At 37.3% G+C, this 27,924-nt stretch overlaps 1 pseudogene; it reads left to right on the forward strand.

The window, feature by feature from the left end:
* The first annotated feature begins 2,344 nt into the window (after nt 1-2,344).
* Nucleotides 2,345-3,098, forward strand: LOC101100999 (annotated as a pseudogene).
* The last annotated feature ends 24,826 nt before the right edge of the window (nt 3,099-27,924 follow it).

The raw sequence follows: 27,924 nt of genomic DNA on the forward strand, positions 1-27,924 counted from the left end.
TAAATAAGATAGATGGATAGGTACCAAATAATACATGATCATGGGTTGAAAGTTTGACTTGTATAAACATTTCACTTCTTTCTGAATTTGTTGATAAACAAAATGCAATCTTAATAATTCCCAACACTTTAGTTTTTCATTTGTAAAAGTTGATGAGCTGATTCAGAAAATACACATTGAAATGTATGAAGGTTCAGGAATAGATAAGATACCTTTTAAGAAGAGCACCTTTGGAATATCTGGTCTAATAGTTAGCAGGAATTATTTTAAAAGGTTTAACAATTATGATAATGTGATATGGCTACTAGGTTAGATAAATACACAGACCAGAATAGAAAGTTCAGAAATAGACTCACTCATTTTTAAAAATTTGATATACAGTAATGTGGCAATCCAGAGCACTGTATTAAGAAGAAAAAAATCAAGATGCTGTGTAGGTAGCAATACATGAAAAAATAAACAAACTTGACCCCTACAATACATGAAGGTAGAGCCCAGATTGATTTTAAATTTAAATATGAAGGGAAAACTATAAGATTTTAAAACAATTTTATAAGAAAATGTTAACTCCTTAGAGTATGGAAATAATTAAACAAGAGTAAGAAAGCACTGTTCATATGGGAAAAATTAATAAAGCAGACAGTATAAAAAATCTTGTACTTCTCTTGATACCTTTTCTCTTTTTTTAATTTTTTTTTAATGTTTATTTTTGAGAGAGAGAGAGCTCAAGCGGTGGGGGGTGGGGGTGGTGGCAGAGAGAGGGAGACACAGAACCTGATGCAGGCTCTAGACTCTGAGCTGTCAGCGCAGAGCCTGACATGGGGCTGGAGCACATGGACCATGAGATCATGACCTGAGCTGAAGTCAGATGCTCAACCGACTAAGCCACTCAGGTGGCCCAGATACCTTTTTATCTAATAAGGATGTTTTAGTTACATTTTGGAAGTTAGTTCTGATCTTTTAGAGATGGAAGCTTATATTTTTACCAGTTAAAAAAAAAAGAAGATATATATATATCTATATATCTATATATAGATATATAGATATATAGATATATACACACGCACACATATATATACACATATATATACACACACACATATATATATTTTATCTATATCTATAACTATATATATCTTGGAATAATTCAATTATGTGTGAAAGTGGATGGGGTAGAGATGAAACTAGATTGTCCATAGAGTAATAATTCTTGAATTGGATAATGATAGACATACGTTCATTATATTCACTTTGCCAATTTTCTCTTAAGTGCTTGAAAATTTTCACAATAAAATACTTAAATCAACAAAGTAGGAAAAATCATTTGCCATGCATATAGTTGCCAATGAGCTATGTCCTGAATTGGTAAAGAACCCCTAGAAATCAATAGGACAAAAAGGTAACAGAACAGTGGCTAAGAGATTTGAGCAGACGCTGGACAAAAGAAGACATTCAGATTTCCAATGACATAGGAAAGGGGATCAGCATCAGTAGTCATAAAGGAAATTTAAATTAAAATTGTAGTGATATGCCACTGCACACCCACCAAATGGCTAAAATTAAAGCAAACAAATAAACAAAAGATTGACAATACAAACTACTGTGGTTTCTATTTCTCTACTGAGACAACACAAACACAAAAGATGTGGCACAAAAAGAACTCTTAGATATTAAAGTATAAATTATTACCAACAATCCTAGGGGTCCCAGTCAGGCTTCATAGGCCCACAGACGGGAAAGGTGCCATGAGGCAAATTACAGAAGATCTTCACTAGACAGAAAGCCAGAATTCCAAATGCAGTGACTGTGTAATTTTCCCCCGTGGAGGAACTCTCCTTGCATCAACAAGAAATAGAGATCATCTTGACCGTGGTGCCATGTTTTAAAAATTATCTACCTTCAAAATAATCCCTTTGGAAAACTCAAGAAACTTGAATATTTCAATTTAGCTTTTAACAACCCTGAAAAAATTAAGAATTTGGAAAGACTGAAAGGTCTACAAAATTTCCCTTGAATGTGAATTTCACTGGAGAGCTGATCAACAGAAAAACCCTGCAGCACAGCATCTATCTGAAGGAGCTCTTTTGCATATATAACCCAAGTGCTGACTTTGAAGGATACAGGAAGTTGTTGGTGGCAATTCTTCAGCAATTAAAATGTGGGTTGATAAATAAAGGGAGTTCAGAAAAGATTCAGGAATTGCAGAAGTATTCAGTAATTGGGCAGGAAAGGCATATTGTCTCAAATGTGCCCAAGATAGAAACATGTGGCTCAGAAGAGACTTCAAAAATAGCATAAAAATAGACAAGAAGAAAAGTTACCCGGTTTTGCCAGATATTGATACACAGATATCACTACTGTCCTATCATCTTTAAAGAACAAAGACCACCAGATGCTAGAAATAGAAGAAATGGAACTCAATCAAAAGAAGTCAGATGAAAGTAAGGAAGACCTAGCATTCTGGTGTAACCTCTGAGTTTTCTTCTTAGTCTACATTGGAAACTCTTAGACAGATGGAAAAATAATGGAAAGACTGAGAAAAATTATGTGCTACAAGCAAGAAAGGGAAACCACCAGAACTATGATCAATGAAGATGGAAAATCCCTGAAAATAAATGAACCCCAAACTTAACTTCTCTGTGAAAGATGATGAAAGACATAACCAGATCATCCTGAATCTTGCTGTCTATAGGTAAATGTGATTGATGTCGATGTTCAATCACCCTATGTGTGAATAATGGCTAAAGGAAAGTCATTTCAGCTTGCACTTCCTGCAGAAGTCAAACTTTAAAGCAGCTCTGCTAGAAAATCTCAGACAACAGGGTGTTTGGGAATCATGCCCCAAACAGAAGTAATTACAGGTGGCAGAAAAGCACCCAGGTCTGTGAAAAATACCTTGGACATCAGCAGAGAGCAAACAAAAGAAGCAAACAAACAGAAATTAGAAGTAGATTCTAACAAACACACAGTCCCTATATGGCTAATATAGTTCAAAAAGAAAAACACTCACCCAGAAGTGTTGGATCTGAAAAAAAATTATATCGGTTGATGAAGATCCACATTTGGCAGATAACCCTGGAATGCCTCCATTGATTTGAAACATCAGGCTGCATTGTCATAGACTATGACCCATAACACTTAGTTTTACTTAGTTCAAAGAGTGTGTGTGTAACACACATTTTTGGAGTAAAGAGAGTTATTTATCAGTATTACTACTCTAAAGTTTTCACTCTCCTATACTTTGTGTATTATTACTTAAACAGTTTAAAGTTAAAAGGAGACCTAAGTATCTTATACCCGATTATTTGTTTATATAAAGTCTTGACTAGGGAAAATACTCAAAAAATTACTGTTAGGGCACCTGGTGGCTCAATCAGTCAGACTTCAGTTCGGGTCATGATCTCATGGTTCATGAGTTTGAGTCCCACATGGGGCTCTCTGCTGCCAGCACAGAGCCCACTTCGGATCCTCTGTCCCCTTCTCTCTCTGCCCTTCCCCTGCTTGCACACACTCACACACACTCTCTCTTTCTGTCTCTCTCAACATAAATAAATAAGCTTTAAAAAATTACTACCAATACTTTGTAGGACACTTTGGAATCATCTACTGTATTTGAACTTATACATTTCCCATGATCCAGCAATTCTACGCTTTGTGTGTACCTGAGAGAAAAGCATAACAGAAAAGTTATAGAAGAACTGTACAACAATACGCTATTTCCATAGGATAAATAAGGAAAAATTAAAACATAAATATTATATAAAAATAAATCTACATAATGTAAAATCTGTTTGTCATGTATCTATCTTATCTATCCATATATCTAAGAGTCCTTCTATATATAAAAGTTCATTTACAACTGTTAAGTTTATCTACACTTAAAATTTAGGACATTAAGTACCTATAGGAAGAAGAAGGGGTAGTGAATGAGTCAGACCAAGGCACCGGTTGCACCTGTGATGCTGGCAATGTTTTATTCATTGCCCTTTTTTGAGATCTCACAAATATCCATGTTTTGATAACTTATGGGTGTTTACATTTAAGGTTTGTGGGTTTTTGTATGTGTGTGGTATACCTTCATATATGCTTGGAAAAAGGAAATTAGCTTAAAGTGAAATATTTGGTAATGCATTTGGTGAGTGTTCAGTGTATGTGAAATGTCAAGAAATAAAAATAAGCAGTGATCGGTCTTTAAGTTGTCACTGTTACCTGGAGAATGACAGCAGGAATCTTTAGATGCCAATTTACCTGGATTCTAATGGACTCTTGGAGTTCTTTCAGTTTGGGGCTTTAATAATTCATTCATAAGATCTAGAGCTTTGCTTAATATCTAAGAGAGTTATTCTACATAAATCATAAAGCAGCTTTGTAATGTTTTTCCTTAGCAATTTATGCTAAGACAATGCAGACCTACTCTTTATAGACAAATTGTTCCAATGTTTATCCCATGTGTATCTCAAAACATTCTTTGATTTTATTAATGCCTCTTCTTAAGATCCAAAATCCCTGATCTAAACCAACTGATTATTTTACTTCAATGAATATTCGTCTTTAATATTTATTGGTAGCACTTACCACTTGATACTCTTTTGAAATCTAATCATTGACTCTAATTTTTGAGCCCCTACTTGTCATTAGGTAAGCCTGATTTGTCTGTGGCAATCTAGTGCCCGATATTCATGAGGAAAAAAAAAAGCACCTATTTTTTTTTTAATTCAATGTTGAATGGTGTCTAATTGGATTGGAATCAGGTTGATAATATTCTTAAAACCCTAAAGTTACAGTCTTTAATAATAAAGATTTTAAAATCCCAACCACTGACTTAACAACCAATGCAAAAAATGTCTGTTTTGCTGGGAAAAACAGTTTTCCTTTAATATTCGTAAAGCAAAAGGATGCCGTTTTTGTTTGTTTGTTTGTTTTTCAATACACTTTTTAAAGAATTTGAGGAGAGGACTTGTCACTAACATGCTGGTGCCACTGGTGCTGCAGCTTACACCTAGAAAAGAATGGAACTATCATCTCCTTCTTCCTTAAAAAAACAAAACAAAACAAAACCCCCCATCCTAGATGTTCCATTTTTAAAGAAGAAAAGTAGCTTAGTACGTGTAAGTTCAATGTTCAATGTCTACTTAGGGAAAATAATGTAAAACGTGAAGGATTAATTATATTACTGCTAAACACTTTCAGAGTCTTCTGTAAACTGAAAACTATAAAGGGCATTAATAAAAGGCTGTCACATGGATTATACATATATATAGGACAAATGGGTGTGAGTGTGTATATATATACATTATGCATCATCAAGAATTCCATATACATTATGGCAAATACTTCTGATTTTAGCTTAGCAAAGTGTGCATTGCTACCTTTCTGAAGATTAAAAATTTGAGACCCAGGGGCGCCTGGGTGGCTCAGCTGGTTAAGTGTCTGACTTTGGCTCAGGTCACGATCTCAGGGTTTATGTGTTCAAGCCCCGTTGGGCTCTGTCCTGACAGCTCAGAGTGTGGAGCCTGCTTTGGGTTCTGTGTCTCCCTTTCTCTCTCTGTCCCTCCTCTACTCACACTCTAGCTCTCTCTCACAAAAATAAATAAATATTAAAAAAAAAATTGAGACCCAGATGGGTAGTGTTTGTCCAAGATTTTCCAGCTAGATGCCAGTTGGGTGTGGTAGCTAGTATATGCTTGAAACTGCACTGTGGGGTTTCATGCATTCTTTTATCTAATTGCATATTCTTTAACCTCACACACACACATACACATACAAGTCCATTAATATTCCAGTTTTATTGATGAGAAAACAAAGACTTTCAAAAGATACATCACTTTAAAAACTTAGAGTGAACTTTGAGGCTGTAGATTTGTGATAAGACAGATCTGAGTTTGCATTTCTATTTCCATCACCAGGTACTTAAACTCATATAAGTTTATTACTTGAAAAAGTATGACAATAAATTTTAATCATTAGGACATTTTGTGATTATAAAATTAAAATAAAATAAAATAAAATATAAATAATGAGGTAGCAGGATACATGACAGTGTTTAATAAATGCTGTTTATTAAAGAATAATAATCCTTCATGCTTCCAATCAGAATAAAACACTACCACGTAGGAGCATTTGGGATATGGGTATTTTAAGTACTTGTTAATATATTATTTATTTTCTGTAAAAATGTCTTCTTCTTTCCTTATTGCTTTAGCCAAAGTACACATACAACTGTGGAGTTACATTTAAAAATTTTTATTCAGAAGACAAGGGAATGGGGCATCTGGGTGGCTCAGTTAAGTCTTTCGCTTATGTCATGATCTCATGGTTCGTGAGTTCAAGCCCTGTGTTGGGCTCTGTGCTAACAGCTCATAGCCTGGAGCTTGCTTCAGGTTCTATGTCTCTCTTTCTCTCTGCCCCTCTCCTGCTCTCTCTCATTTCTTTCTCTTTCTCTTTCAAAAATAAATCCAAAAACCTTAACAAAATTAAAAAGAAGAGAAGGGAACATATTCTGTAATTGAGTGATACTTTAAACTCTATTAACTATTTAAACTCTGTTAAGAAGAAAGCAATAATGGTTAAACAGTTTTAATTCATTCATATTTCAATAATCACTGTCATAATTTTGAAAACAAATCGATTTTTACCAACAAAGATCATAACATTTTAAGAAATATTTGAGAATAATAATAAAAAGTAAAGTAATATCTGAATGAGAGACTCATAGATTTTCTTAAATATATGCACTTTATGCACATATACTTGCAGAGATACAGTAAATGCTTATTTATTTCAAAGGTTATTTCTTTTTTCTTTCTATTTATGGATTTTAATGTTTTTTTTTATTTTTGAGAGAGAGAGAGAGAGAGAGAGAGAGAGAGAGAGAGAAGTGGGGGAGGGGCAGAGGAAGAGGGAGACAGAATCTGAAGCAGTCTCCAGGCTCTAAGCCATTAGCACAGAGCCCAAAACAGGGCTCGATCAAGCAAACCTTGAGATCATGACTTAAGCTGAAATCAAGAGTCAGCTGCTTAACCACCTGAGCCACGTGGGCAACCCCTCAAAAAATTTTTTTAAGAAAAACTGGGGTACCTTGATGGCTCTGCACTGAGTGTGGGGCCTGCTTAACATTCTCTCTCCCTCCTTCTCTGCCCTTCCCCACCCTCTCTCAAGAAATAAATAAATAAAATAAAGTGGGGTTTGTTTTGATACTTATGAGTTGTCATAGTTTTTCATGTCCTGCAGTTGTTCATTATGCACTCTTCTCATTTCTTCTCCTTGAGAAGTACATCTTTTACAACTTCTAATATTTTTAAAGCTACATGTTGTTTTTTGTTTGTTTGTTTAATGCTTCTTTTTTTTCAAGTTTTTATTAAAATTCCAGTTAGCTAACATACAATGTAATCTTAGTTTCAGGTATAGAATTCAGTGATTCATTACCTACATATAACACCCAGTGCTCATCCCAATAATTGCCCTCCTAAATGCCCATCATTCCACCCCACCTCCCCTCCAGCAACCCTCAGTTTGTTCTCTGTGTTTAAGAGTCTCTTTTGGTTTGCCTCCATCTCTTTTTTTGCCTCCATCTGTTTTTATCTAAGAAAACAAACAGATGAACATAGGGGAAGGGAAGGAAAAATAAGAAAAATAAGATAAAAAACTAAGTTCTTATTGGGTCTTTAGCCTGACTGCTTTTGGATTGGAACTTAATACCATTAGCGCTCTTGGTTCTCAGGCTTTTGAACTCAGACTGGGAAATACATGATTAGTTTTCCTGGGTGTCCAGCTGGCTCACTATAGATCTTGGGATTTCTCACTCTCCATAATCCTTTGAGATAATTTTATATACACATATATATATACACACATATATATATACACATATATATATATACACATATATGTATATATATATACACACACACAAATATATATGCAACCACACATGTATGTACATACACATACATATATATAAATACATACACATGCATACATATTTATATATACATACACATATGTGTATATGTGTGTATATATACATATATGCATATATAATACACAAAATATGTATATTTATAAATACATAAATTGTATATATAAAACATATATGTATATCTTATTGATACTATTTCTCTGGGGAAGCCTGACCAATACTGTGATTGTGTCAAAATTTATCTTATTATCTTATTCTTCCAATTATATATACACTGGCTTATTTATAAAACTCTTCTGGTTCTTTATTAAATATATTCTCTACATGTATATTCTCTGTATATATGAAAATATTCTTCATATAAATGCATATTCTTTAGATAAATTATATTGTATTTTGATGTATATAAACATATATAAATATGTATTTATATACATGAAACAGCCTGGCATAAAGTAGGTAGTCAATAAGCATTTTTGAATATTTTAAGTAACTCATGCACATAAGCTTTTCCATGATACTAAAATTGTCCTTGTTTATATCTTTTATATTAAAAAAAATGAATAAAGAAAGAATATTTGGCTTATTTTGGAAGAGATCTCATCCAGTTCTCAGAGAATAGCTGGAAGCATTCAACTTCATTTTAGAGATAAGGAAAAAGATGATGCTGGGTACCTTTCCCAAGGTCACAAGTCTATTGTGGAGTAGAGTAGAGATCAGTATCCAGATGGTCTAAGGTAGCTCCATGCTCCCTTTGATTACACCATGCTGCCTCTCAATTTTACAAGTTCAAGATCTCAGAGGGTTTCTATTTGCTCATTTGTTTTGTTTCTTTTTCAGTCACTATCATAGGATTTGGGGCCATGGCAACAGCTGCTACACTGATGCTTCTTGCTTGCCAGTTCTCTGGGATGGCTGGCCATGTAAATGATGGTTGATTATCCTGTTGGCACGGTTTTGTGCTTCTAACATCTCTGCCATATGGTCGTGTTTTCCCATTGGAAAATCTGACTAGTTTGTAAACTTTTTCCTCAAGAGCAAAGACCATGACTCCTACTTCTTTGAAAATTTATTTTGGTCTGGGTATAGTACACATGAGAGCAAGAGCTTGATAAACAAAATGGGGATTCAGGCCCTTCCTCTTATTTTCCTGTGTAGTTAGGACATATGATTTCTCTATTAGTTTTCTATTACTGCTGTACCACAAACTTAGTAGCTTAATGCAATGCAAATATATTATCTGACAGTTCGCAGGTCAGAAGACTTAAATGGATCACACCAGGCTAAAATGAAGGGATCAGCATGGCCGAATTCCTCTCTGGAAACTCTAGGGGAGAATCCATGTTTTTGTCTTTACAGCTTCTAGCTGCCATATTTCTTTGCTCTTCTATCTCCAAGCCAGCAATGGTAGATTGAGTCTTTCTCATATCACATCACTGTGACGCTCTGTTCCATCACCTGTCTCCTACTCTCACTCGGACTCTTCTGCCTCTGTCATTTACAGAGGACCCTTGTAATGATATTGGGTCCACCTGGATAAACCATGATACTCTTCTTATTTTAAGTTGATCTGATTAGCAACCTTAACTCCATCTGTAACCTTAACTCACCTTATCCATGTAGCATAACATACCAAAAGTTCTGGGGATTAGCGTATGGATGTCTCTAGAGGTCTGTTCTGCCTACCACAGTTCCTTTTTTGTTACTTGGCTATTATTTCCTTACATGTGTCTTCATTATCCAAATGTGCACCTTTTGAGTATAATGTTCTACCCTACCCATTTTTTTTACACATTGATCCTAATATAAATCCTACAATGTAGACGAGGTTAAATACATATCGGATGAAAAAGTGGAAGCGTGAAAAAATACGATGCTTAAAAATGTCCTACTTAGAAACAGAAATATATATTCTATATGTGAATATTGCTTTATTAATTCAACAGACATTTTGAGTTGTTACCATATACCAAGAGCTATTCTAGGCACTCTGAGAAATCAGCAGCAGAGATCCTTGAATTTAGATTCTAGCTGTTGGTGAAAGTCAACAAATAATTAACAGAAAAAATAGAAAATTCATGGTATGTAAGAAGGTAATGGATGCTGTTAAACTGGAGTATGGAAAAATGAGTCTATATTTCCACACAAAAACTTGCACATAAATGTTCACAGCATCATTTCTCATAATAGCCAATATAGTGGAAACAACCCAAATTCCATCAAGTGGTGAATGGATGAAAAGAAATGTAGTCTATAGGGCTGGGTTTGGAAATAGAAAATGACTGTAAGTGGACACAAGGTTTCTTTTTGGGTTATAAAAATGTTTTAAAATTAAATTGTGGTTATGGTTGCACACATGTGTAAATATGCTAAAAATTACTGAATTATAAACTTATAGCACAGACATTTTATGGTTTTTAATTACATCTCAATAAATCTGTTAATTAAAACAATAAATAAAAGGAAATGCACAAAGGTAATAGTGATCTGGAGGGTTACCTGGGTCCAGCTGTAATTTTCATTAAGGTGTTCAACACAGTTGGGCCTCATGATGAAAGAGACGTTTGATCAAAGACTATATGGAAGTGATCAAAGTGCAGATGTATGGAGGACATGGGCCCTAGCCCAAGACAAAAACCTGGGAAATGTCTCTGACACAGGAGGGTAAGTGGTATGTTGTATGGATAGCAAGAAAGCAAGTATGACAGAAGCAGAATAACTTGAGCAGGTGAAACTAAGTTAGATAAACGGTGGGTTCTCTAGGCCACTGTAAGGTTTTTGACTTCACCTTGAGTGAAATGAGAGAAAATGGAAGATTTTGAGCATAAGAGTGAGATGTTTTCACTTAGATTTTAAAATGATCCTCATGGCCACTTTGTAGATAATTATTGCAGAAGGACAAAGGTGGACACAAGAATAGCAGAAATCTCAGGGAGGAGGCTCCTATGGTGATCTTATTAAGAGAAGTTTAATGACTAGAACTGGAGAAGTAGAAGTAATGTGTTTACACGTGATCTAAATTTGTGTGTGTGTGGTGGGGGGGCGGTAATGCTAAAGAAGAGTTTTCCTTAACTTTGTAAAAATAATATGATACCTTTCTTAAAAAAAAATCTAAGAAGCTGGATATAATTTTGCCAGTCTACTATAGACTTTGAGATATCCTAGTTGTCTGTCATTGGGAAATTTCCTTACCTTGACTTGTTCTTGGTGTATAAAGCAGTAAAGGTGCACACTTACAGAATCATTGTAATGATAAGGAAATAAAATAGATATGAAAACAAAATTTTATCAACCTTGGTAAAATGTAATTTAGTTTTGCTAGAGATCAAACAATGAATGAGGTTTTAAGGACTATATGAAGAAAAAACAAAATAAAACAAAGACTTTTAGATCTAAAATAGTAATTATATAAGCTCTAGTGTGAGAAAACTAAACTAGTGTCTGGTTTTCACTTAAAAGGATGGTTCAAATTTACATATTAAAATTACTTTAAAATTTGAAAGTGTCATTTATTTCATTAGTTTCTTTGGAGAAAAACTAGAGAAAGATTAGTAGGTCCCTAAACCCTCTTGCACTGTTGGTGGGAATGCGAATTGGTGCAGCCGCTCTGGAAAGCAGTGTGGAGGTTCCTCAGAACATTAAAAATAGACCTACCCTATGACCCAGCAATAGCACTGCTAGGAATTTATCCAAGGGATACAGGAGTACTGATGCATAGGGCCACTTGTACCCCAATGTTTATAGCAGCACTCTCAACAATAGCCAAATTATGGAAAGAGCCTAAATGTCCATCAACTGATGAATGGATAAAGAAATTGTGGTTTATATACACAATGGAGTACTACGTGGCAATGAGAAAAAATGAAATATGGCCCTTTTAGCAACGTGGATGGAACTGGAGAGTGTGATGCTAAGTGAAATAAGCCATACAGAGAAAGACAGATACCATATGTTTTCAGTCTTATGTGGATCCTGAGAAACTTAACAGAAACCCATGGGGGAGGGGAAGGAAAAAAAAAAAAGAGGTTAGAGTGGGAGAGAGCCAAAGCATAAGAGACTCTTAAAAACTGAGAACAAACTGAGGGTTGATGAGGGTTGGGAGGGAGGAGAGGGTGGGTGATGGGTATTGAGGAGGGCACCTTTTGGGATGAGCACTGGGTGTTGTATGGAAACCAATTTGACAATAAATTTCATATATAAAAAAAAAAAGATTAGTAGGTCCCTATATCAGAAAAATGTGAATTACTTGTTAAAATTTTTTGAAAAAAATGATTTCAAACTTTAAATGTAAATATTATTTTTAATGAACAATGCACTATAGGAAGCATATGAAAAAATTCCCCTTTGAATCAACCTGATAAAATTCTGGAAAAGAAAAGGAGTTTTTCTCATTACATGTGAGTTTTATGTGTATGTATATGCATGTTAATACCTCAAAATGGGTGTATTCAATATTTTAAATTGTTTTGTACAAGTTATTAGTTCATACATCATTATCCATTTTATATTTGACAATAGAGAACAAAAAAAAGATGGAAAGAACCAGGGAGATATCTAGTATATTAGTATTACCTTTTGTCCCCATTATTAACCTTACCTCAATAATAAAATATTTTCTATGATCTATAGGTAGCAAATATTCAATGAACATTTGTCCACATAAACTATTGAAAATATCATAGTGTTGGGATGAGCACTGGGTGTTGTATATAACCAATGAATCATGGGAATCTACTCCCCAAGCCAAGAGCACACTGTATGCACTGTATGTTAGCTAACTGGACAATAAATTGCATTTTAAAAAAAGAAGAAGAAAAAAGAAAATATCATAGTCTTTCAAAAATATTTTTTAAAAAGATTCACAGTCAAAAATCTTGCTTACCTTGATCACATTTATAAATTTATTTTCAGACCCTACAGTGTTGTTTTGATTCAAGTATAGCCATTTTGTGATGATGTTTTAAAATTTAAAGTTAAACTTAAGCCAACAGGGTAGAATGATACTATATACTTGATAGTTTGCACTCAGGATGTAAATATGAAAAATAGCTCAGGATCATTTTCTAATTACACTGGTGTTTTGTAACATTGTATTTGGATTTAATAACCATAGTTACCTTACATGGAAGTGACAGCTTTTGGGACGAATTTGTTTATAATGCATACTAGTCTATATTAAGTTGCCTCATAAAAAGAGTTAATGAGTTCATCAATAAGAAAGGATATTTTTCCTGATTTCTCTTTCCTCCTATAATGTGACTGGACATGCAGTATTGATGATGTAACCAGCTAGGTGAACAATAGATAAGGACATAATTCACTGTGTGAATATAAACTCGTAAAACTATTTAAAAAGAAAAACCCATTGTTCTTTCCCAAGCTGTAGAAGAACCTTGGTTTATGGTAACAGATGGTTTTAGTTCTCTGTTAAGTTGCAAGTATACATTTAGGCAAAGTTATGGAAAAGTCTGATGGCAGTATTCCCCAAATAAGTCTTCAAACAGATATAATCAGGGGCAGCAGGCAGGTTAACTGTCTAGTGTCACACACACAAAACAACAAACAACAACAACAACAACAGGAATCTAGATTACTGTCAAAGAAAGCCAGTTCATATGAAAGTGTTCCATTATAGGGCAGTAAGACACTGTGTACCCAGAACAGAGTAAAATACTGCTTAACTTCAAATTGTTTTTATTAATCAAGTATGTGGAGAGCTGCAGTAAATGTGCCAAAATTCCAGTGTTTTAACACAAGAGAAAAGTGTTTTTTTACTCACAGAATCAAATAATATGGTGGTGTGGTATGCCCATTCTACTGGATCTCCTGGGTATCTCCATTTAGTGGTGATTCCAGGGCCCTGCATTTTCCTGTCTCCTGGCCCCCTCGTCCCCTTGGGTTTTGGAGTGCTGTGATGGATTTTCTGCATTCAGACAGCAGAAGGGAAAAAGAAAGCATAAAGGAGCTGAGGAATTTGTTTAGATGCCTGATCTGGAAGGAAAATACATCACTTCTGCTCACATTCTATTGATGAGAGCTCAGTCACAGGACCCTTGTAACTGCAAGGAAGGCCAGGAAATTAGGTCTAGATCTGGGTCCAGTGTCAAAGACAGTGATTTTATTGGTGCCTCTGCTACATGATTTAAATCTCTAAGGTGAAAAGAAGAGGCAGCAAACAAAATGTGAGTTCAGGAATACAGGTCTTCCTGGATTTGCAATGGGGTTACCTCCCCAATAAACCAGGAATACAGATCCTTCTGGATTTACAATGGGGTTACCTCCTCAATAAACCCATCATAAATTGAAAATATACGCCTAACCTACAGAACATCATAGCTTAGTCTTGTCCTCCCCTTAACTATGAAGAGAACTCATACCTTAACTTCTAGTTGGGCAAAATCACCTAACACAAAGCCTACTTTATGATAAAGTATTGAATATCTCAAGTCATTTACTGAACATTGCACTGAAAAAACAAACAAAGAAACAAAACAGAATGGTTGTCTGGGTCCAAAATGGCTGTACATGTATTGGTTGTTTACTCTTGTGATCTCATGGATGACTGGAAGTTAAGGCTCACTGCCACTGCCCAGGACCATGAGAGAGGATCATCCTGCATATCACTAGCCTGGGAAAATATCAAAATTCAAAGTTAAAGGTATGATTTCTACAGCATGCCTATCCCTTTTGCACCATCACAAAGTCAAAAAATCATAAATTGAACTATCATAAGTCAGGGGGAAATTCTGTAAAAAAAAGATCAGAATGTTTATGAAAATTGCTATCCTCATAAATCATGCCCAAGTCCACAGTGTTGTCAATAGAGAGAAATATGTATATATTTATACAGGATAATATTAGAATCTATGTTTTAACAACGTTCCCTGCTGATTCATAGGCAAATTAAAGTTTGAGCAGTACTGCTCTGTATAATGTCTCACTTGAAAAATTTATAAGGTACCTTAACATTAAAAAAAAAGTTTGACAATTTGTACTGCAAATAACCTTTCTGACTTTCATTATAATTGTTGATAATCTGAATATCCCCAGCGAACTTGACCATGATCACTACTTAACAAAACATCCATCAGCATCCCACAGAAGGCTAATTTTCTGTGAAACTTAGATAGGAAGATGGATTTAAATGCACAAAATGGGGAAGACCTAAGTCAGAAATTTCGATGTTAGCTTTTTTAAAATTGTTTATTTATTTATTTTGAGAGAGAGTCAGAAAGATCGCAGGTCAGGTAGAAGCAGAGAGAGAGAGAGAGAGAGAGAGAGAGAGAGAGAGTCCCAAGCTCTGGGATGCTTAACTAAGTCACCCAGGTGCCCCTAAGTGTTAGCTTTTAGTCAGTGTCTCCTCTGTAAACCACCTCTGAAACAGAAGATTCATTCCTGTATTCCCAGTTAGGTAGCCTGATTCTGACATGAAGCATTTTAGTTGTCTATTCATTCATTAATTCCATATACTATTTTTCAGACTCTTATTGAGGGTCAGCAAAAGCAAGAGCTATCAAGGATTTCAGCAGAGGAAGAGGACAAATAAACTAAAATACGATGTGAATATAAAATATTTATAATGAGTAGCATGTATCCATTTAGATAGATTGTAAGTGAATTTGCCTTAAAAGGGATCTCATTTGTTGTAAACTCTGCAAACTCTATCAAAACATTGTGATATTAGAATTAGCCCATTGAAAACTGAGGTCCTCGTTGATACACTGCATTAGCTCTGAATTGTATTCTATCTTAAAGATAAAAAATAGATTTAGAGTCAGGATACCTAAGTTTGAGTCTTGGTTTTTATTATTTTTTAAAGTTTATGTATTTATATTGAGAGAGCGAGAGAGAGTGGGGGATAGGGCAGAGAGAGAGGGAGAAAGAGAGAATCCTAGGCAGTTTCCACAGTGTCAGCACGGAGTCCAAAGTGGGGTTTGAACTCACGAACAAAGGGATCATGACCTGATGAAATCAAGAGTTGGACCCTTACTGACTCACTGATCGACCTATGTGCCCCAAGTCTTAGTTCTTTAATTCTATAATATTATGGGGATTTTAAACATAGCTTTCTACTGAGAGGTGGAGTTTCTTTGAATCCTCGTGGGCTTGTTACTACTTTCTTCAAAAGAAAATGGTAGAGATGAGGCTATATGTCATCCATGGCTTAATCAGAAAAGGTCATGCAACTTCACTTGATTCAATTGGGAGGGTTGCACTGAAAAAAGCCAGTCAGTACCTAAGTCTGAGTACTCAGAGACTATCATGTCAGAGAGACCATTATCAAATCACCAGTCAACAGCCACAGCTGAGCTCTAAGCCAAAAATTAGCATTAACTGCCAGCTCTGCCAGTGGGCCATTCTGGAAGTCCAGTCTAGTTGTATCTTCAGAGGACTACAGCCCATCTGGGATTTGACTATAATCACATGAGAGATTCTGAACAAAAACTGCCCAGCTCAGCTCTTCCCAAATTCCTGACCCATAAAACTGTAGGCAAAATAAAGTGGTTGCTGGCTTCAGCCACAAAATAATTCATTTATTATGCAGCCATAAGAACTATAACAGTGCTCTTGGGTGAGTCACTTTTTCTCTTTAACTCTTAAGCCTTACATCTCTAATGGGAATATCATGTATTTTTAGTACTGTTGCAAAGCTCGAAAGATGTTATAAATCTTGGAATACTGAGCAAATACTTGTAGTTTGACTTTGTTCATTTATTTATATATTTACTCAACACATTTATTGAATGGCTACTATATATCAAGTCTGTGCGGGAGGCTAGGGGTGTAACTGTTAATAAGATACAGTTCCTACAGTCAAGGAACTCAGTTTCAGATAGAGGAAGTGGTCAAGGAACCAGGCAATGAACTGTGATAAAGCCACTGCATAGATAAATGCAGGACACCTAGTCCTATGAGGACTGTGAAGACATCTAGTAGGGGCTTGTTCCTACTATCCCAGAGGCAGTACAGACAGTGGTCAGCATTTGAGATTAAATGTGTGGAAGTCAGGGAAAACATGAGAGGGAAGATCATCACATAAGAGAAGCAGAGCATCTGGCTTAGCTCTGCAGTGAGTGGTAGATGCTAAAAGAAGAATGTGATCTCTGTATAGAGGGAAAGGGTTTCTTGTGATCTATCTAAATCATGGTGGAGGGGTGCCTGGGTGGCTCAGTTGGTTAAGTGTCTGACTTCAGCTCAGGTCATGATCTCCTATTTTGTGAGTTCAAGCCCTGCATCAGGCTCTGTGCTGATAGCTCAGAGCCTGGAGCCTGTTTCGATTCTGTGTCTCCCTCTTGCTCTCTGCTCCTTCCCCACTCATGCTCTGTTTCTCTGTCTCTGTCTCTCTCTCTCTGTCTTTGTATCTCTCTCTCTTGCAAAAATAATAAAATAAACATTAAAAAGTTTAAAATAAAATAAAATTTAAATCATGGTGGAAATAGACACTTTTGAGGCACGAGGGAGGCACTATAGGGTCTGTCTGCCATGAACCTTCTGGCCACACAAGAATAAAAAGAAACAAATAATCAGAGCAACATACTCAAATAACTGCTACCTTGGACAATCTTTTGTTACTTTGGATGAGCAAAGCAGGAGACAAGGCTAAGATACAAGATTTCATCAGAAACTTGTCATTCTGCTCAATGTGGGATAGAAAATGGTGATAACAAGAGGCAGCAGTGAAAGATAGGCTCCAAAATCTTTGCAAAGCCCTTCCTTCCATGTCAGGCTTACATGGGGATTTGCCTGCATCCCATGGCCTGATGGTTGTCCTGTGGCCAGTAGTTATTCCTTGATTGTCAGATGACCATAATTATTCTTACAAAGTGTATGTGTGCCTCTGTCTCTGTATGATGTGTGTGTTTGCAGATCAGAAGGAATCTTGGCATCAGAAGAGGCACTTTCCCATTCATTATTTAAGTAGACCCACTTAACTTCATGATGTAAGCAGAATAAGCAGAGTGTCATATAACCAATGTGTAAGGTCACATATCCAGGATGACACAATCAGATCTTGGTTCTTTACGCTGAGTGCACTTCCCCTATACCTTTGAAACAATATGATGACAACACTTACAGTGGTGACTGGTGGTGGTTTAACAGTTAGGTTTTCAGAGCAATCAAGGCTGCAGGCATATGAAGAGAGGGAAGAGGGTTTTATTTGGAATACCTCACTTTCCCCTTCATTATAAAAAGTCCATTAAAAAAAGAATTAGCCTATAATGATACCATTTTTTCTTATATTTCTTCCACTAAAATTTTAATTATTATTTTCCTTCACACCCTTTTGCCTATATATTAACTTCCCATTTCTTTGATTTTAAGAAAATGAACTCCTTAAATGTAACAAAGCAGAAATGAGTTAAACATGAAGCTATAGATACATTTAAAGAGGGAGAGAGGCAGTATGTTTTAAACTGAAGTGAAAACTAACCAAACTATAATGTGAGAGTTTGATGACTATCCCTTACATATTTCAGAGGCGTAAAGTATATGCATAGTTATGAGGGAAATAATCTTGGCTGAAAAACCAGAAGCTGAGTGTATCATCCAGCTTTTATTTCTGTTGATCCTGTTCTGGGGCACTATAATGTTTTTTTTTTAATATGAAATTAATTGTCAAACTGGTTTCCATATAACACCCAGTGCTCATCCCAACAGGTGCCCTCAATGCCCATCACCCACTTTCCCCTCCCCCCCCTCCTCCCCCCACAACAACCCTCAGTTTATTCTCAGTATTTGAGAGTCTCTTATGGTTTGCCTCCTTCTCTCTCTGTAACTTTTTTCCCCCCTTCTCCTCCCCCCTGGTCTTCTGTTGAGTTTCTTAGGATCCATGTATGAGTGAAAACATATGGTATTTGTCTTTCTCTGCCTGACTTATTTCACTTAACATAACACTCTCCAGTTCCATCCACGTTGCTACAAAAGGCCAGATTTCATGCTTTCTCATTGCCACATGGTATTCCATTGTATATATAAACCACAACTTCTTTATACATTCATCAGTTGATGGACATTTAGGCTCTTTCCATAATTTGGCTATTGTTGAAAGTGCTGCTATAAACATTGGAGTACAAGTACCCCTATGCATCAGCACTCCTGTATCCCTTGGGTAAATTCCTAGCAGTGCTATTGCGAGGTCATAGGCTAGATCTATCTTTAATTTTTTAAGGAACTCCACACTGTTTTTCAGAGCAGCTGCACCAATTTGCATTCCCACCAACAGTGCAAGAGGGTTCCCGTTTTTCCACATCCTCTCCAGGATGTATAGTCTCTTGATTTGTTCATTTTAGCCATTCTGACCGGCGTGAGGTGATATCTCAGTGTGGTTTGATTTGTAATTCCCTGATGAAGAGTGACCTTGAGCATGTTTTCTTGTGCCTGTTGGCCATCTGGATGTCTTCTTTAGAGAAGTGTCTATTCATGTCTTCTGCCCATTTCTTCACTGGATTATTTGTTTTTTGGTTGTGGAATTTGATGAGTTCTTTATAGATTTTGGATACTAGCCCTTTGTCCGATATGTCATTTGCAAATATCTTTTCCCATTCCGTGGGTTTCCTTTTAATTTTGCTGATTGTTTCCTTTGCAGTGCAGAAGCTTTTTATCTTGATGAGGTCCCAATAATTCATTTTGATTTTAATTCCCTGGCCTTTGGAGATGTGTGAAATAAGAAATTGCTGTGGCTGAGGTCAGAGAGGTTTTTTTCCTGGTTTCTCCTCTAGGGTTTTGATGGTTTCCTGTCTCACATTCAGATCCTTCATCCATTTTGAGTTTATTTTTGTGAATGGTGTAAGAAAGTGGTCTAGTTTCATTCTTCTGCATGTTGCTGTCCAGTTCTCCCAGCACCATTTGTTAAAGAGACTTTTTTCCATTGGATATTCTTTCCTGCTTTGTCAAAGATTAGTTGGCCATACATTTGTGGGTGCACTTCTGGAGTCTCTATTCTATTCCATTGGTCTGTGTGTCTTTTCTTGTGCCAATACCATGCTGTCTTGATGATTACAGCTTTGTAGTAGAGGGTAAAGTCTGGGATTGTGATGCCTCCCACTTCTGTTTTCTTCTTCGATATTGCTTTGGCTATTTGGGGTCTTGTGGTTCCATACAAATTTTAGGATTGCTTGTTCTAGTTTCGAGAAGAGTGCTGGTGCAATTTTGATTGAGATTGCATTGAATGTATAGATTGCTTCGGGTAGTATTGACATTTTAACAATATTTGTTCTTCTAATCCATGAGCATGGAATGCTTTTCCATTTCTTTGTATCTTTTTCAATTTCCTTCATAAGCTTTCTATAGTTTTCAGCATAAAGATCTTTTACATCTTTGGTTAGGTTTATTCCTAGGTATTTTATGCTTCTTGGTGCAATTGTATATGGGATCAGTTTCTTTATTTGTTTTTCTGTTGCTTACTTATTAGTGTATAAGAATGCAACCAATTTCTGTATATTGATTTTGCATCCTGCGACTTTGCTGAATTCATGTATCAGTTCTAGCAGACTTTTGGTTGAGTCTTTCGGGTTTTCCATGTATAGTATCATGTCATCTGAAAAAAGTGAAAGCTTGACTTCATCTTTGCCAGTTTTGATGCCTTTAATTTCCTTTTGTTGTCTCATTGCTGATGCTAGAACTTCCAACACTGTTAAACAACAGCGGTGAGAATGGACATCCCTGTCGTGTTCCTGATATCAGGGGGAAAGCTCTCAGTTTTTCCCCATTGAGTATGATGTTAGCTGTGGGTTTTTCATAAATGGCTTTTATGCTGTTTAAGTATGTTCCTGCTATCCCGACTTTCTCGAGGGTTTTTATTAAAATTTTGTCGGGGCGCCTGGGTGGATCAGTCGGTTGAGCGGCCGACTTCGGCTGTCATGATCTCACAGTCCGTGAGTTCAGTCCGCGTCGGGCTCTGTGCTGACAGCTCAGAGCCTGGAGCCTGTTTCGGATTCTGTGTCTCCCTCTGTCTGACCCTCCCCCGTTCATGCTCTGTCTCTCTCTGTCTCAAAAATAAATAAACGTTAAAAAAATTTTTTTTTTAATTTTTGTCAAATGCTTTTTCTGCATTGATTGACAGGATCATATGGTTCTTATCTATTCTTCTATTAATGTAATGTATCACATTGATTTGTGAATATTGAACCTGCCCTGAAGCCCAAGAAAGAATCCCACTTGATCATGGTGAATAATTCTTTTTATATGCTGTTGAATTCGATTTCCTAGTATCTTGTTGAGAATTTTTGCATCCATATTAATCAGGGATATTATCCTGTAGTTCTCTTTTTTTTGCTGGGTTTCTGTCTGGTTTGGGAATCAAAGTAATGCTGGCTTCATAAAATGAGTCTGCAAAATTTCCTTCCCTTTCTATTTTTTGGGACAGCTTGAGAAGAATAGGTATTATCTATGCTTTAAATTTCTGGTAGAATTCCCCAGGGAAACCATCTGGTCCTGGACTCTTATTTGTTGGGAGATTTTTGATAACTGATTCAATTCCTTCACTGGTTCTGGGTCTGTTCAAATTTGCTATTTCTTCCTGTTTGAGTTTTGGAAGTGTGTGGGTGCTTAGGAATTTGTCCATTTCTTCCAGGTTGTCCAGTTTGTTGGCATATAGTATTTCATAGTATTCCCTGATAATTGTTTGTGTTTCTGAGGGGTTGATTCTAATAATTCTGTTTTCATTCGTGATTTTATCTATTTGGGTCCTCTCCCTTTTCTTTTTGAGAAGCCTGGCTATAGGTTTATCAATTTTGCTTATTTTTTTCAAAAAACCAACTCATGGTTTCATTGATCTGCTCTACTGTTTTTTTATAGATTCTATATTGTTTATTTCTGCTCTGATCTTTATAACTTCTCTTCTTCCGCTGGGTTTGGGTGTCTTTACTGTTCTGCTTCTTTTTCCTTTAGGTGTGCTGTTAGATTTTGTATTTGGGATTTTTCTTGAGATAGGCCTATTTTCCTCTCAGGACTGCCTTCGCTGCATCCCAAAGCTTTTGGATTGTTGTATTTTCATTTTCATTTGTTTCCATATAGTTTTTAATTTCTTCTCTAATTGTCTGGTTGACCCATTCATTCTTTAGTAGGGTGTTCTTTAACCTTCATGCTTTTGGAGGTTTTCCTGACTTTTTCCTGTGGTTGATTTCAAGATTTCTGGTCTGAAAGTGTGCCTGTTATGATCTAAATTCTTTTATACTTATTAAGGGCTGTTTTGTGACCCAGTATGTGATCTGTCTGGGAGAATGTTTCATGTGCATTCAAGAAGAAAGTATATTCTGTTGCTTTGGGATGCAGAGTTCTAAATATATCTGTCAAATCCATCTGATCCAATATATTATTCAGGGCCCTTGTTTCTTTCTTTCTTTATTCTCTGTCTAGGTGTTCTATCCATTGCTATAAGTGAGGTATTAAAGTCTCCTGCAGTTACCACATTCTTATCAATAAGGTTGCTTATGTTTGTGATTAATTGTTTTATATAATTGGCGCTTCTGTATTTGACGCATAGACACTTACAATTGTTAGCTCTTCCTGATGGATAGACCCTGTAATTATTATATAATGCCCTTCTCCATCTGTTGTTACAGCCTTTAATTTACAGTCTAATTTGTCTGATATAAGTATGGCTACTCCAGCTTACTTTTGACTTCCAGTAGCATGATAGATAGTTCTCCATCCCCTCACTTTCAATGTGAAGGTGTCCTCAAGTCTAAAATGAGTCTCTTGTAGACAGTAAATATTTTTTTTATCCTTTTTTTTTTTTATCCATTCTGATACCTGTGTCTTTTGGTTGGAGCATTTAGTCCATTTACATTCAGTGTTACTATTGAAAGATGTGGGTTTAGAGTCATTGTGATGTCTGTAGGTTTCATGCTTGTAGTGATGTCTCTGCTACTTTGTGGTCCTTGCAACATTTCGCTCACAGAGTCCCCCTTAGAATCTCTTGTATGGCTGGCTTAATGGTAATGAATTCCTTTAGTTTTTGTTTGTTTGGGAAAACATTTATCTCTCCTTCGATTCTGAATGACAGACTTGCTGGATAAAAGGTTCTTGGCTGCATATTTTTTCTGTTCATCACATTGAAGATTTCCTGCCATTCCTTTCTGGCCTGCCAAGTTTCAGTAGATAGGTCTGCTACTGCCGTTATGTGTCTGACTTTGTGTGTTAGGGCCTGTTTGTCCATAGCTGCTTTCAGAACGTTCTCTTTATCATTGTATTTTGCCAGTCTCACTATGATATGTCATGCAGAAGATTGATTCAAGTTACGTCTGAAGGGAGTTCTCTGTGCCTCTTGGATTTCAATGCCTGTTTCCTTCCTCAGATCAGGGAAGTTCTCAGCTATAATTTGTTCAAGTACACCTTCAGCCCCTTTCTCTCTCTTCTTCTTCTGGAATTCCTATGATATGGATATTGTTCTGTTTGATTGCATCACTTAGTTCTCTAATTCTCCCCTCATACTCCTGGATTTTTTTTTTATCTTTTTCTCAGCTTCCTATTTTTCCATAATTTTATCTTCTAATTCACCTATTCTTTCCTCTGCCTCTTCAATCCACACCATGGCCCCCTCCATTTTATTTTGTACCTCATTTATAGCATTTTTTAATTCATCATGACTATTTTTTAGCCCCTTGATCTCTGTAGCAATAGATTCTCTGCTGTCCTCTATGGTTTTTTCAAGCCCAGCGATTAATTTTAGACCATTATTCTAAATTCTTGTTCCGTTATGTTGCTCACATCATTTTGACCAATTTGTTAGCTGTTGTTACTTCCTGAAATTTCTTTTGAGTAGGATTCTTCTGTTTCGTCATTTTGGTTAGTTTTCTGTCCCTTATGTGTTTTAAAAGCTTGTGTGCTCTGCACCTGAAAGCACTGCTATATTAAAGGAGGGTCATACACTGTCCAGGGCCTGGCCCTTCAGGAGGTGTTTTTTCGGGGATTGGTACTTGCTCTCTGTTGTTGTGACTTTGGTTATTTTATTACCCTACTCGTAGTAATATTTTGGACCCACTACTATGTGTGCTTTGATTTGTTCCTTGGAGTAGCCCCGTAAAGGAAAACAGATAGACAAACAGAAGACAAAACCACGCAAACACACAAATAAACAAAAACAAAACTTTAAGTCTAAAAACAACCCCAAAACTCTGACTACAAGGAAAGAAGAGGGTGGAGGCGGTGCTGATGGAAGGGCACATACAAAGAGAGAAATGACAGGAGCGGGGGTGGGGGGAGGAAGAAAAAATAAACACTGATTAGGCAGTGAGACTAAAAGGCTTAATCCAGAGAGAGAGAAAGGAAAATAAAGAAGGAGGCGGGCAAAACGAAATGAAGATAACATTACCAAGACAGAGAAACTATATGGCTAGATTATTCCAGAGAGAGAGAAAGGAGTGTAAAGAAGGAGGTGTAGAACATGTATCAAGACAATGGATTAAATATGTCTGTTTAGACAGACCAATAACCAGAGTAATCAGCCTAGGGGAGGGAAGAGATAAGGAGGAGAAATGGGGGGGGGGGGGAGGGGAGAGAATATATCTGTTTATCCAGAATTGACCTAGAGTTAATCCAGACAATGCTGCATCCCTTGTCGGGAGGAGCTGTCTGCAGAGTCTGTGCCAGTCTGGTGCAAACACAGTCACCCAGTGCGAAGGGGTGTGGTTTGATGTTTTCTGAACCCACCTCCACTGTGGGGCTGGGAGTGATCCCTGAGGCCCCACCTTGGTGGTGGTGGTGGTCGGGGCGAATCGTGATCCCCCATTGTCTTCTCCACAGAGCCAGACGGGTGGACTCAGTTTGAGTTGTCCTCACTGTGCCGCAGGCGCAGATTGGGGGGGGGAGGGGGGTGCTTCTCTCTCCGCTAATTCTCCTGACCCTGCCCTTGGCTAGGATTCAAAGTCCCACTCCATGTGCTCTTCACCTGGGGATGCGCCTCTCAGTGCCGCAGTTTGTGGTCCCTGCTGGCTTTGTCTGTACCACAGCACTTCAGGGAGGACTGCCTTCTACTGCGGACTGAGAGCAGCCGCCCTCGCCCCCACAAACCCCAGGATGGCGGATGTAGGCAGTCTTTGTCTTTTTCCACAGCACTCCAGGGAGACAGCTGCCTTTTCCTCCTGCAGGCTGTGCCCTCAAGGCCCAGCCACTGCTCCCGGGGGTGGCGGACTCAGGCAGGTTCTGAGTATTGCACAGCCCTCCAGGGAGGGAACCACTTTCTCTAGCTGCGGACTGAGATTCTGACCAGATTCTAACCCAGGCCTAGCTCCTCTCCTCCCCAGCTGCGCGAATAGGGAGTCGGCTCCAGTCCGAAGAAAGCCCTGCAGTTAGAGATCAGATCCCACTCAGTCTCAGTCCGAGGTCTTTCTCCTGTCCAGATAAGGTCCTGCACTTCCCTAGCCGCTCTTTCTCTTCCCTTTGTCTCTCCACAGAAGGGGGTCCCACCTCTCTGTGCCCATGCAGCCTTTTTTAAATCTCCCCCATTTCACAGTTACCCACCTATCTTTTTTCCAGCTTTCCCGTTTTCTTCCTAATAGATTCAATCTCTTTTCCTCCCAGGTTCTGGTGTTCAAAGTCCTTTGGCTTCTACACTTCTTTATTTGAGAGACAGGGGATGTGTCTATTCCCCCTACTTCTCTGCCATGTTGACTCTCATCCCTGTAATTTTCTTGAAGAACTGTTTTGATGAACAAGTTAATCCTGTTCTTAAAGATTAATAAGGACATTTAATTCATTTTAAATTTGCTCTATTGTCTTTAATAGCCAAATAAAATGGGGGGTGGGAAAGGTTGTGGCTTAATTTTCCATCTGCACCATGTGGCTTAACTAACTACAACTTAATGAGTAAAATGGGTGTGATATCCCAAATGACACTGTCTTCAGAGAAAGCAAGTGCAGTGAAGTGAGGCCTCAAACACAGGTGTTTTTTTTCTCATACACTAAGGGAACTAAAACATTTCTTATAATCAACTGTTAAATACTTAAGTTTAGATCCTGCATTATTAATATTTTATTTTTAATCAACTTTATTCAGGTACAGTTGAAAAAAAGTAAAATACATCTCTTTTTAAGAATGTTGACAAATTTATACATTTGTACACCAACTGCCACACATGAAGATATAGAACATTTCTCCCACATTAAAGTTTTTCCATGGGGTGCCTGGGCAGCTCAGTCAGTTAAGCATCTGACTCTTGATTTGGGCTCAGGTCATGATTTCACCCTCATAAGATGGAGCTCCAAGTTCGCTCCATACTGGCAGTGGACCATGTGTAAGAGTCTCCTCCCTCTGGCCCTCCTCTGCTCATGTCAAGTGTGTACTCTCTCTCTTTCTCTCTCAAAAAGAAAAGTTTATCTGTGAATTTCCCACTCAGGGTCCATCCTCTTCCCTGCAAATCATGCCCTGTCCTGGCAACCATCTACTTTATGTCCTTATGAATTTGATTTGTATCTGGTTTCTTTTGGTCATCCTAATGATATTGGGATCCGTCCATATAGTTGCACATATTATAGTCCATTCCTTTTTGGATGGCCATAATATTCATATATGGATATACCACAATTTGTTTAGCCTTTCTCTTGTTAGTGCACATAGATTTTCTATATTTCTAGATTTTGGTTATCATGAAGAAAGGTGTTGTACATTTGTATATAGGTCTTCACGGGGACACGTTTTGTTTCTCTTGGGTAAACACTTAGGAATAGAATTCCTGGTAATTATGTGTCTAATTTTATAAGAAACTGTCAAACTGTTTTAAAAAGTGATGGAATTGGGGCGCCTGGGTGGCGCAGTCGGTTAAGCGTCTGACTTCAGCCAGGTCATGATCTCGCGGTCCGTGAGTTCGAGCCCCGCGTCGGGCTCTGGGCTGACGGCTGAGAGCCTGGAGCCTGTTTCCGATTCTGTGTCTCCCTCTCTCTCTGCCCCTCCCCCGTTCATGCTCTGTCTCTCTCTGTCCCAAAAATAAATAAACGTTGGAAAAAAAAATTAAAAAAAAAAAAGTGATGGAACTATTTTTCATTCCCACAAGCGGTATATAAGGATCCGGTTGTACCACAATGCCTCTCAGTTTGGCCATGCTTTTTCCATTTCAGCAATTCTAGTGCGTGCTTGCTGGTATTATTCCGTGGTTTTAATTTGCGTTTATTTGATGACTACTGGGGTTGAACATCGTTTCAAGTACTTATTTGCTCATTCTTTGGTTTAGTCTTTGTTCAAATAATTTTCCTATTTTTGTCTAGTTGTTTGTCTTATTATTGAGTTGTAAGGATACGCTATATATTCAGGATATTGTCCTTCATCAGATTTATGTGCTGCGAAAGTCCCCCACCTCCATTTTGTGGTTTAAATTGTTGGGTTTCTTTGCAGCGTTTCACAAAGTGTACAAGTTATCAATTTGGGTGCAGTTGTAACTCCAATTTCACCCAAATTGGTGTAAAGTATTTGTTCTTTTGGTGCTCTAAGTAGTTTAGGCTAACCCAAGGTCACTAGTATGTTCCGGTAGGTTTTCTTCTAGACTTTGCTAGTTTTAACTTTCACATTTAGGTTTATGATTCTTTCTCTTTTTTTTTTATTTTTATTTTTTAACGTTTATTTATTTTTGGGACAGAGAGAGACAGAGCATGAACGGGGGAGGGGCAGAGAGAGAGGGAGACACAGAATGGGAAGCAGGCTCCAGGCTCTGAGCCATCAGCCCAGAGCCCGATGCGGGGCTCGAACTCACGGACCATGAGATCGTGACCTGAGCTGAAGTCGGCCGCTTAACCGACTGAGCCACCCAGGCGCCCCATAGGTTTATGATTCAATAAATTGAAGTTTATTGAAACAATTTTGTGATTGGTGTGAGTTGGATAACACATTGTTCAAGTGTCATTGTTTGAAAAGACTATTGTTCCCCCATTAAATTACCTTAAAATATTTGTCACAAATAAATTGACTTTCTAGATAGAAAGAGAGAGAGAGAGAGAGAAGGAAGGAAGGAAGGAAGGAAGGAAGGAAGGAAGGAAGGAAGGAAAAGGAAAGGGAAGAAGGGAAAGGGAGGAAA

This window comes from Felis catus, chromosome D1, assembly GCF_018350175.1.
Source record: "Felis catus isolate Fca126 chromosome D1, F.catus_Fca126_mat1.0, whole genome shotgun sequence".
Classification (NCBI taxonomy): Eukaryota; Metazoa; Chordata; class Mammalia; order Carnivora; family Felidae; genus Felis; species Felis catus.